Source organism: Neophocaena asiaeorientalis, unplaced genomic scaffold (assembly GCF_003031525.2).
Source record: "Neophocaena asiaeorientalis asiaeorientalis breed wild unplaced genomic scaffold, Neophocaena_asiaeorientalis_V1.1 scaffold136, whole genome shotgun sequence".
NCBI lineage: Eukaryota > Metazoa > Chordata > Mammalia > Artiodactyla > Phocoenidae > Neophocaena > Neophocaena asiaeorientalis.
In genome coordinates, this window is record NW_020185333.1 from 3,940,444 (window position 1) to 3,951,118 (window position 10,675).

General features: G+C 40.4%; 1 pseudogene; it reads left to right on the forward strand.

Moving 5' to 3' along the window:
* LOC112393214 (uncharacterized) overlaps positions 1-9,556 on the forward strand; it is a 32,301-nt pseudogene extending 22,745 nt beyond the window's left edge.
* Positions 9,557-10,675: the final 1,119 nt, after the last annotated feature.

Sequence of the window (10,675 nt, forward strand, 5' to 3'; positions counted from 1 at the left end):
CGTTAGTTTGGCTTCTAGTCTGCCTTTGGCTTCTGCCATATTTCTAAAATCATATATGTCTTTTGTTCCTTGGATTCAGTATCTACCTTGTACTTCAGTTCTTGTGCCCAGATTTTTGTCTCATTACCAAGGACTGAGTTCCTGTCTCAGGAATTTGCCAGGTGTGCCCAAGTCCTCTAAGGACACGTAAGACTCAACCTTACCCTTGCCATTCCTCCCCTTTCTCAGTCACCAGGGTCCAGCCTCTGCACCATAGGCGGACTGAGGCTCCCCTATCACAGATTAGGCAGTACGATGCTGCCTGCCTGAATCCTGGGGTGTTTTTCACTTCTGGATCTCTCGGCACCACGCTGTAATTTTGTATTGAGTGAACTTCTACTGTTTTATGTTTGTCTCCTGATTCCAGTTTCCTGGCTGCATTATCAACTCTTACGGATTGCATATTCTTCAGCTACTTTGTTCTGTCTGCCAGACTGGACATCCTACCAGCACCTGCAGCTGGGCCATCCTCCCTGGTGGCAGGTTTAGTTTCAGGTCCCAGATTCTTCCACTATGACCTGTCCAGGCCGAGCTTAACAAATTCAACAAATGTAAAATATGTCCTTTAAAATGTTTCTGTTTCAAATACTGTAGTTTAATCATTTTTACTCCAATTAGGTTGTTACACTTAAAGAATTATTTCCACACTTTTTTATTATTCTATGTGGATTGTGAAAATGGTTGCCTTTACCTATTTGCAGGTCTTTTAAATAATAAAATGCAAATGAACCTTGCTTTTTATGGACATTCTGGGCAAAATTCTTCCAAGAATAACTTTATATTTAAGAGTGATATGATCTATTGAAATTGTGCCTATTTCTGTCCTGTTGTCCATGGGAGAAACCCTGGGCCTAATTATTATGCTTATCTATTGTCCTCAGTCCTAAACTAAATGTGAAGAGTCATCGAACAGGCAAAAGCAAAGAAAATCTATTTGTGCATGAGTGTGGCTGTGTGTGTGCGCGCCTGTGCGCACGCCTTGAGAGAGTAAACGGTGAGAAAGGGCAGGGCAAAGCAACTCCATTCACTTGACAAATGTATAAAGGATCCCTGTTCATATGATAGTTATCAATTATGTGAATACTTCTGTTGGATCAGGCAGTATGATGGACACTTGAATTACCTCATTAAAGCCCCCTTAATTAGGTACTAATTTTGTTTCCACTTCACATGAGAGAAAACTGAGGTTTAGAGAGGTTAATTAATTTACCTGACTCCACACACAAAATGATTGCTGGATTAGAGATATGCTTCCCTGCAGTGAGGTCCAAATTTGTATCCTCTGGATTATCCTCTGCTTTCCTGTTCTTCACTAAGACGTCTCCAGGTTATTTTTGCGTAACCGGGGAAGTAATAGAGAATGTGGGAGGAAAATAACTAACGTTTACTAGTTACAATTTTCCGAGGATTTTTACATACAATATCTGCTTAATCCTCAGAAAAAGTTAAGTGTTATTGTTGTCTCCATTTAAGATGGCAAAACAGAAACATCAGATGACTCCATGTTGTCCTAGGTAGCTGTAGCTTCTTTACCTGACTATCGTTTACTATTCCATTGTGAGACTCTACCACATTATCCTAAGAATGGACGTTTAGATTTTTTCAAACTTTTTGTATTGTAAGTAGTTCCTCTGTGAACATTTATATGCATATTTCTAGTGCACATTTTGCATAGCCTTTTCTTAGGTATATACCTAAGAGTATATATGTTGAAACTGAATACTTAAGACAATAAGTAAAGAAAAATGCCATGTGTGGAGCAATGATGAGAGTGTGTCATGAACCAGCAATTTTGATTAAATTATTTCTATGCACCTGAGGTCAAAATTGAATTCTGTAAACCTGAGGTCTCACTTTTCTCCCCCAAAACCATCACCTAACTTGGTAACTTACCTAGGGCAACAGAGTGGTGGAGCTGGGACTGACTGCACCTAAGTTCTGTAATTCCAGACAGTTCCCAGGCCTGTCCCACCTTAACACAGGAACATCATTCTCACCATTCTACTTGGGTGGCCTGAGATCTACAAACTTCACAGGAGGATTTTACACCATTGAGTTGCAAGTCTGTTTCTGCAGAAGAGATTTGGTTTTGAGAGATTACTCAAGAGTGTTTATATTGCTTCACCCATGGGCCTGTGTGCTGCTAAGCTTGAAATGAAAAGAATGGCTTCGTGGTTTCGTTTTATGGGGGAACCAAAGCCATAGAATTATGATCCAGTGCATATAACATTGAAGGATAACAATTTAAAGTCCAATAATTCTTTGCTATTTATCTTCACTAGAGGATCTCAAAGAGTTTTATGAGAAATTATAGACTAAGAATTTGGAAGAGTTATGAGCAATTTATAGTTAAAAAAAGGAAGTGCTAAAGTTTTCTGGAATGCTCCAAGGCTGTCATTAGAGAAGGCATGAAGACAGCCCAGGATCATTGACTCTTTGGCTAGGAACCCTGGCAGGACTAGATGTGACCAAACAACTCGGTGATCCTGAATGGCTTCAGCTTGCTTTGTGTGGCAGTGTTCCTTTTCCAGGGGTCCTGCTGCTTGAAGGAGGACTTAGAAGAGCCGGGATGAATTAGTTCCCCAGAACCTTTAAGAAACAGGTGGTGGTTTATATTTAAGAAAAACTGTGGTGGTCATATTAATACAGCTTTTGTAATGTACTCTCTTTCTGGTTAGTATTTCTCCCTCTTCAATTGGAACTTTAAGCACCATAATGATGTGAGCCAGCTGAAGTTTTTAAACAGCGCAAATATAAATGGTTATCCTAAATTATATTAGGGAGAAACTCTACTTGAATTATTTAGGTTAATAAATAAAGACACTACATTAATACAAGCTTAATACATTTTAAGACTAAATATGCAATTCTATAAAACTTTGGTGATTTGTATGCTTTCTGTTGGCTGGCCGTAGGATTTTTAATTGAATTACTACAGAAAATTCAGCACAAAATATTATCAGATTTAACCACCCACTGAGTGTGTTATTTGTTACTGTTTTACTAGGCTAAATCAAAGGTCACACATCTCTTTTTCTGCATTGATTTTCAGCCCAGAGGGGTAAAGTTTTAAAATGAGATGATGAAATTTTAGAAAAGAGCAAGAACTTAATAGAAAGATAATACTCAATTATTTTCCTTAGAAAAATAAAGCTTTCATGACTACTTTATATGTGCATTCCTACCTTTTTAATAGTTCGCTTCTTTGACGTTCACATTCTGAAGCTTGTAACTAGTCTGAGGTTGAAACTGGAAGCAGAGTTGTAGGGGCACAGAGGTGCTAATGGAGAGAAAAGACCTGTTGGCAAACCCAGTATCCACATTTCAAGCATAGTGCCTTCTGGCCATATCCCTCTAAAAGTTCAAAATGTGGGTGGGAAGGCAGCCTGGCTGGAGGATTCAACCCAGCAAATAATCTTTTCAGAGTCTATATGTCTTTATTAGTCATAATAAGTGGTTAGGAGCGGCCCCTCCCTTCTTTAGCTTATTATGAGTCAGTGCGTCTCATTTTACACCTGAGATTATTTAATTCAATGGTTCTCAAAGCACAGTCTCCAGACCAGCAGCATCACCTAGGAACTTGTTGGAAGTATTATGTCCTCATTTGTTCATCCAGACCTACTGAATCAGAACCACTAGGGATGGGGCTCAGCAATCTGTTTTAAAAGCCCTCCATGTAATTTTCATACCTGCTAAAGTTAAAAAACAACTGACTTATGTTGATCAGTGTATGCTTTTTGGTAACCATATCAAAGAGTGACTTTCCCAATGTCTGATTCATAGTAGGCTCTCAATAAATATTACCCTGAAAATGAAAATATACTTAAGTTGTAATGCTACATTCTGTAATGCTTACTATCATATTTTAGTCCCTTTGTAACTGTATACTCAGGAATGAGTAGTTGCCCTCAGATTATTCAGTTTCTTTCCCTTTAAGATTAGCTCTTCGGCCTTTTATTTAATATGAAAGGTTATCTTCAGAGAAAATCGTTGTCCGATGCTTCAGTTATTTAATTCTCTGGAGAGTCACTGAGAAGCAAAGTTGGCTCATGCCAATTATTTCTTTCCCATTTTTAAAGAGGGATAGTCACTTCACTGTCAATAATGATTAGTGAATTTTTGTCTAATCTCTTCTGCAGGACCAGCCAGAAGTTCAGTGGCCACGAATTTGTTGTTTTAGAACTTCTAAGTTGGCTTTGAGTCTGCTTAGACAGCAAATTCATCCAAGGGCTTTAATAGTCTGAGCTTTGCTTCATGTAATATGTGAAATGAGGAAAAATCAATCACAGAGAATTTTGAACTGCAATAGGTTTATGGAGACAAAGGGGTTCATACTGTGACATGTGAATTCATGTGTATTATATACCCAAATAATTTTTGATTTGTGAAATCCAGAGGGATCATGGACTTGAGATTGAGTGACATTCATGTGGTACAAATCTCTTTTGCATCTTGTCAGGCAAATGCCCTCTGGGGGTGGGGTTGAACAGCATCCCTGCATATGAGCACATCTAGCTCTTGTGGAGAGGTTCCTCAGGTTGGAGCATCAAAAGGGAGAGTCGGCCTGAAATTGTGTATGTGTCCTATGGGAATGAAATAGCAGATTCTGGGTAAAAATTTACAGTCCAGGGATCACTGAGATTTGGGGGAGGCCCTGCATGAAGCAGGGTGGGGACGTAAGGATGGCCAGGGTGTGCTGACACTCTACCAGGAAGATGAAAAAGTATGGTAGGGGTGGGAGGGAAATGGGCCTGCAGGGACCCAGGGATCTGAATAACTGTAGGGCCTCCCTGGGTAGCATTCCTTGTGATTCTAGGGGGGAAGTGGGTGGGAGAATGCTGCTAGTCTAGAGTTGTGCTGAGTAGTGCTAACCACTCCCTGAGTAGCTCTTTTTTTTTTTTTTTTTTTCTGAGTGAAGCCAGCTACTGACATCACAGGCTCCGGATTGGTAGCTGGATTTACAGCTGAGCCCTGGCCAGCACTGCTCAGTTTTGTACCCCAAACTTCAGTTCGTTCAGAGAGAGGGGAGAATTGAACTGTAGAGCCCAGGCTCTGGGAGGCAGCCTGTAAAGACCTGCATTTTGAAGTCCACAAACACTGAACACCTTCCAGGTGCCAAGAACCTTGGAGACACTAGGGATGAAGTGACAAGCAAGACTTCCTGCCCTCAGGGAGCGCCGAGCCTAGTGAAGGAGACAGATATCTAAACAGGTTATTATAATCCAGTGGGTTGATTTTTGTAGACACAGAATGTTACCTGAATCAACTCAGTTTTTTTCTGCCTGAGGAGGTCAGCTAAGTCTTCTTAGAAGAGGTGATACTGTCACTAGGCCAGGTAGCAAAGAGGGGAAGGGGCACTGCAGGCAAAATGAAGAGTGTCTAAAGAAGTATAGTGCTCTCAGGAAATGGCAAATGTTACGTTTTCACAGTAGCAGAAGATACCTGAGGGTGACTGGTGGACCTGGAGTTGGACAGGTGATGTGGAGTCAGATCACAGAGGACCTGTATCTTTCTGGGAAATAGGGAGCGGCAGAGCTTTACATAGGAGAGAGACATGATCAGATTTATTTTAGAAAGATTATTCTAGCTCATTTGTGGAGGGTGAATTAGAGGGAGTAGAGCCTTGTCAAAGTATGGTTGAGGCATGGTGAGGGTTTGACTCAGGGCGATTTCAAGGCAGTGGAGAAGTCAAGTTGACTTTTGGACTCTTTGCCCAGCTGACTTCTCTTTTTTAGTTCTATCCTCACCTCTTTGGGGGATGCTCTGGCTGCTGCTTCTATAGTTACTGTCTCCATAGTTGCTTCTGATACAGCAGATAGATAGAACTTGAGCCTACATTCTCTCATTTATTACATGGAACATTTTTGTCTCTCAGAGATTTTACAAACTTTCCTAAGAGTGTGGAACTAAAGCTAATTACAAAGAATCCTATGTTAATATACTAGTAAATAAATTCTGTCCTTAAATACCATCTTTTGTGATAAGCAGTATTCTTTGGACTTGACATGTAATCTAAGTGGCTTACACCAGATGCATTAATTCATTCATGAAACTTTTATTGACATTTACCATGTGAAGGCACTGTTAGCTTTACTGAAGGGTAGCATAAAAAGTCCTGAATGACCTCTTGCAGAATGGACCAACACTGCTTTATTCTTTACAGCTATAATGCAAGGAATTTTCTAAAAGCACTTGGTTCATTCATTCATACGTTTACTCATCCATCCATTAATCCATCAGTCAGCATATATTGGTTGAGTATATGCTTTGTGAAGGCAAAGGAATGAAAGGAGGAACACATTAGGGGTAGAAATAAAAATAGAACAGAATTTGGGTGGAGCTCACAGTTCTCAGAAAGTCCAGAATATAAAAATAACCTCAAGATTCTGGACAACTTACTCTTTAATACTAGGGTCATTTTCATTATTAAAAAGCATCTTGGTTTAGAAAGTGAGGTTTTAGCTCCTTAGATAACCTCTCCTATCTTTGCTTCCATGTTTCTCTGGTAGTTACTTGAAGCTTTTGATCACTGGACTGTGGAACTATGTTCATCAGGCCACAATAATTTCAAGAAATGAATAATGGAAGTATTTTCCATTATCTTTCTATAGGATTTTCTCCTCAGTCAAAAAGGGACCAAATAGTATGCTTTTCTAGGCAGGTGTGATAGAAGATATTCAGTGTGCTCCCCCCACTTCCCAACTGATGGATTCGTTTGAAAAGTGACCCAGTTTCAGAATTTAGCTACTAGTTGTTTGTGTAAAGGGTCATAAGAGACCATCTTAGAAATACTACATACCCAGACATATTTTGATCTTTTCCTACTTTAAAGTCCTGCTTTTAATTGAAGAAGGCCTTTCTCTTTCTGTAGTCTTCTACTCTTCTATGGAAAGAGCACTTGCTTGGAGTTAGGTGACTTGATTTCTAATCCCAGCTATGCTGCTGACTAGCTGTATGACTTTAGGCCAGGGGTTGGCAGGCTACAGCCTGCTGCCTAATCTGGCCTACCACCTGTTTTTGTAAATAAAATTTTATTGGAACACAGTCATGATTATCTGTTTACGTACTGACTGTGGGTGGTTTCGTGCTATAGCAGAGATGAATATTTGTAACAGGGCCATATGCCCCACAGAGCCTAAAATATTTACTATTAGGTCCTTTATGGAAAAAAGACTCCAAGCTCAGCGTTACGCAGGTCATTATCTTACTTGAGTCTCAGCTTCCCCATCTGTAAACTTTAGGAATTGGATTAGGTTTTTCCCCAGGGCCCATGTCCTTCTTAGCATTCTGTTACTCTACAGCTCTTCCCACAGAAAAGCCTCATCTAATACAATCACTGTACACTGGGATATAAACCTATTCATGTTTTCATTCACTTATTCAATTCATTAGGCACCTGGCAAGTCTCTGTAGAAAACTAACAAGTCTAAGAGACTCCCTGCCCTTGAGAAGCTTATAATCTGGTTAGAGACATAGATACAATGTTCAGAAGTTAAATTATAATAGAAAATAATAAAGGATAACATTCCAAATTTAGTGATTATTATTAAAGGTGTTCAGAAGAGAGAAATCATTATGGGCTGAGATGATTAGGGAAAACCTATATGGGAAAAGTGGAATGTTTTTAAAGAATAGTCATCTCTATGACTCCATAGAATACTGGATTTAGTGTCCCTCTAAGGTAGTAGTTTTCAAATTTTATAGTGCAGGAAAATCACTTAAGTTACTAGGAAAAAATGTAAATTCCTGGAACCCAGCTTTAGATATTCTGAATGTAGGTCTGGGGTATGTCGCAGAAATCTGCTTTTTCAAAATGTACCCCAGGTGATTCTGATATACATGGAGAATACTGCTCTGGAAATTTGGCAAGTTTCTGCCTAGGAATTTATGCTAGGTTTGGCCGAGTCTTATTAAATCATGGATTTTGTGTGACCAGGAGGAATTCCACTGTCCATGGAGCAATTACTCCAGTGACTTGCTCTCTCCTTTTAGGGAATATGAGATCTCCCAGGCCAAGAAGAACAACCTGAGGACTCTATTTCTGAAGGCCATTGAACTCCTTTAGATAAGTCCAGAGGGGAAATCTGAGATCAGTACAGCTGTTTGTCTGTCATAGCTGAGGGTAAATCATTGGAGTCAGGGAACTAACTACTTCCATTAGCATTTGACTGTTGGTCCTTTTGTTGTGAGCTCCTTGTTTCTGCAAAGATGGCTGGGGTCAGCATAGTGGGTCAAAAAAAACCCCTAGATGAGAGAGGTTGGGAATCTCCAGTCTGCATCCCAAACCATGTCGCTGATGACTTGAGCATATCACCAGATACTCAAGATACAGAGGATAGATTCTACCCATGGGAGAATGACCCTCTGAAGAGAAGTTTGGAATTATCATCAGAGCCATTGGAGGGACATCTGGAAGTCATGTGGGTGATGTTTCACAAGATCCTGTCAGGCCTCCAGTCCAGAAGAGAAAGCTAGATCCACTTCCAAAAAAACATAGACATCTTAGAAAGGTCATAAGGACAAAGAGAATGAAAAAGAGCAAGAGGAAGTAGAAAGTGGAGACCCACTGCCCTGGCATTCTTCCAACGCCTTTGTTACCACCACAAAGTGAAGAAGATGAGGTGGTAGATAAAAAGCTGACCCTACTCAGTGCCAAGGAAAGTGATCCTGACCTTCCCAAAGAGGTAGGGATGAGGCATGGGGTAGAAAAATTCTGGGCTTGCCACACACACACCAAGCATATACCCAAACGTATAATGGCTCGATACTCTAAAAATGTACCTCTTTCCCAAATAACAATTCTAAGCGGTTCCAGGATGGAGGCTGAAGGAAGAGGACGTGGGTACCCCAAAGCCATTCAGTGATCCAGGCTGATTGGTGCCTCTGCCAACCTCAGCATGCAGTTTCCATGGAGGATCCTGGGTTACTCCAGAAGGGAAAATAATGACAGCTCTTCACCCGGGGTGGGAGGAGCTGGGGATAAGGAACTTGAGAAACAAACTAGGATCCTTGGGCCCAGATAGAGTATGAAAGAACTGGTTCCGAAGGTCAGGTTCTTTCTGTATAGTGCGTTTGCATTGAGGGCTTTTAAACTTTTTCTTCTACTTGCAGGACAGATTACAGAGTCAGCAGGATCAAGGTACCTGTATGATGCATCAGGAATGTCAGATCCAGCCCTGTGAGCTCTCAGTGTCCCAGGAGCTCGGGCCCTCTTCTCCTGCAGTGACATCCTTGGCATCATCACCGCTCTGTCTTGGTCGTTTTTTAAGCTGTGTCTGCCAGACCTTCTCAAGGTCTAGGAAGAGGAAATCTCCTGGAAGAGAGGGCACCAAGCAAGCTGAGACAGGAGGTGATGCTAAGGCTCTGAGACCTGGTCTGCTGAGGGTTCTAGGCAAAAACAAAGTACCGCCTCACTAAAGTCTGTAGCAAGTTGAAATTGATTTAGGTTTCCCTTGTGTTTAGTTTAATAGTTTTCTCTCTGTCTTTGTTCCTGTTAGTTGAGCTCCTGTCTGTCTAAAAGAGCTGCTTTTAAGTTGAGATCCTCAAGCCTAAAGAGGTAGTAAAAGCAAAGTAACTTTGAGGCTTTTAATACCGTGCCCAAGAGTGGGATTGCTTCTTACTTCCTCCCATTAGACTGAAGTAGGATTCACTCTGGAGCAGTGGTTCCCAAATTCATGCATATTTCACTCATGTATTTAGTTGGCTTAATTTTCACTAACTTCCCTGAGGATGGAAAGTTGTACAGTTTCATCATTTTGAGTAATGTCTCCTGATATCTATCACCAAGTAGAGATTTCTTATGCCCAGCTCCTCTCATTTTTTCTTTTTAACCTTTAGCTAGAGATTCATTTTGCGTTCTTCATTTTCAGTACTTCGTTGAAATTCTGCCACTTTCTACTTGATTTGGCTATGCCAAATCAGCGGTTGGTGGTTATTACTGTTCTTTCACATGATGCCACAATTACTCTCCCATCTCTAAGCATTGTTTAATTTTCTTTTTCTTACTTGTTAGTAAGATACCTGGCTTCTGAAGTGTGCCTGCGGTGTTCTCTCTGTATTGAAAACATAGTCACACTAGGTAATGCTCCTTCCTTGTCATTCTTTAGCCAGACTCTCACAGAATCCTGAGTTCTTCTGAGAATCCCAAATACAATAAGTACTTTAAAAAAAAGTTCTAGATCGTTTCACTTCCCCCTTGTTCTGGTATGCTAGGTTAATCCTCTTCCCAGGATAGAAAACAAGAGTTTAAACTAATCTTATACCCTCCTAGGAGGAGGGAGTAGGTTTAAGAAGAGTTTGAGAGTTTCTCTGTAACTTTACTTACCTATTGTTATTTCCTACTTGTCCCAGTTTCCCAACTCATATAAGATTAATAAATAAAAGTGGAAATATCAATAAGTGTGTAAAGGATCTGCATAGGAAGGAAGTTGTATATTTTCTTGCTTCCTTAAGACTGACCTTGATGGTTACTATATTGGAATTAGAGAAGATGACCAATATGTTTGTTTTGTTCTTTTCTCTCCTGGAACAGGGCTTTGTACTGTTGAGAGAATGTAGTTGGGAAGGGAATAGAATGAGTTGCAAGAGCAGTGGCAAAGATCCTTAAGACTCCCTTGGAGGTAATTGGTAAAAATTG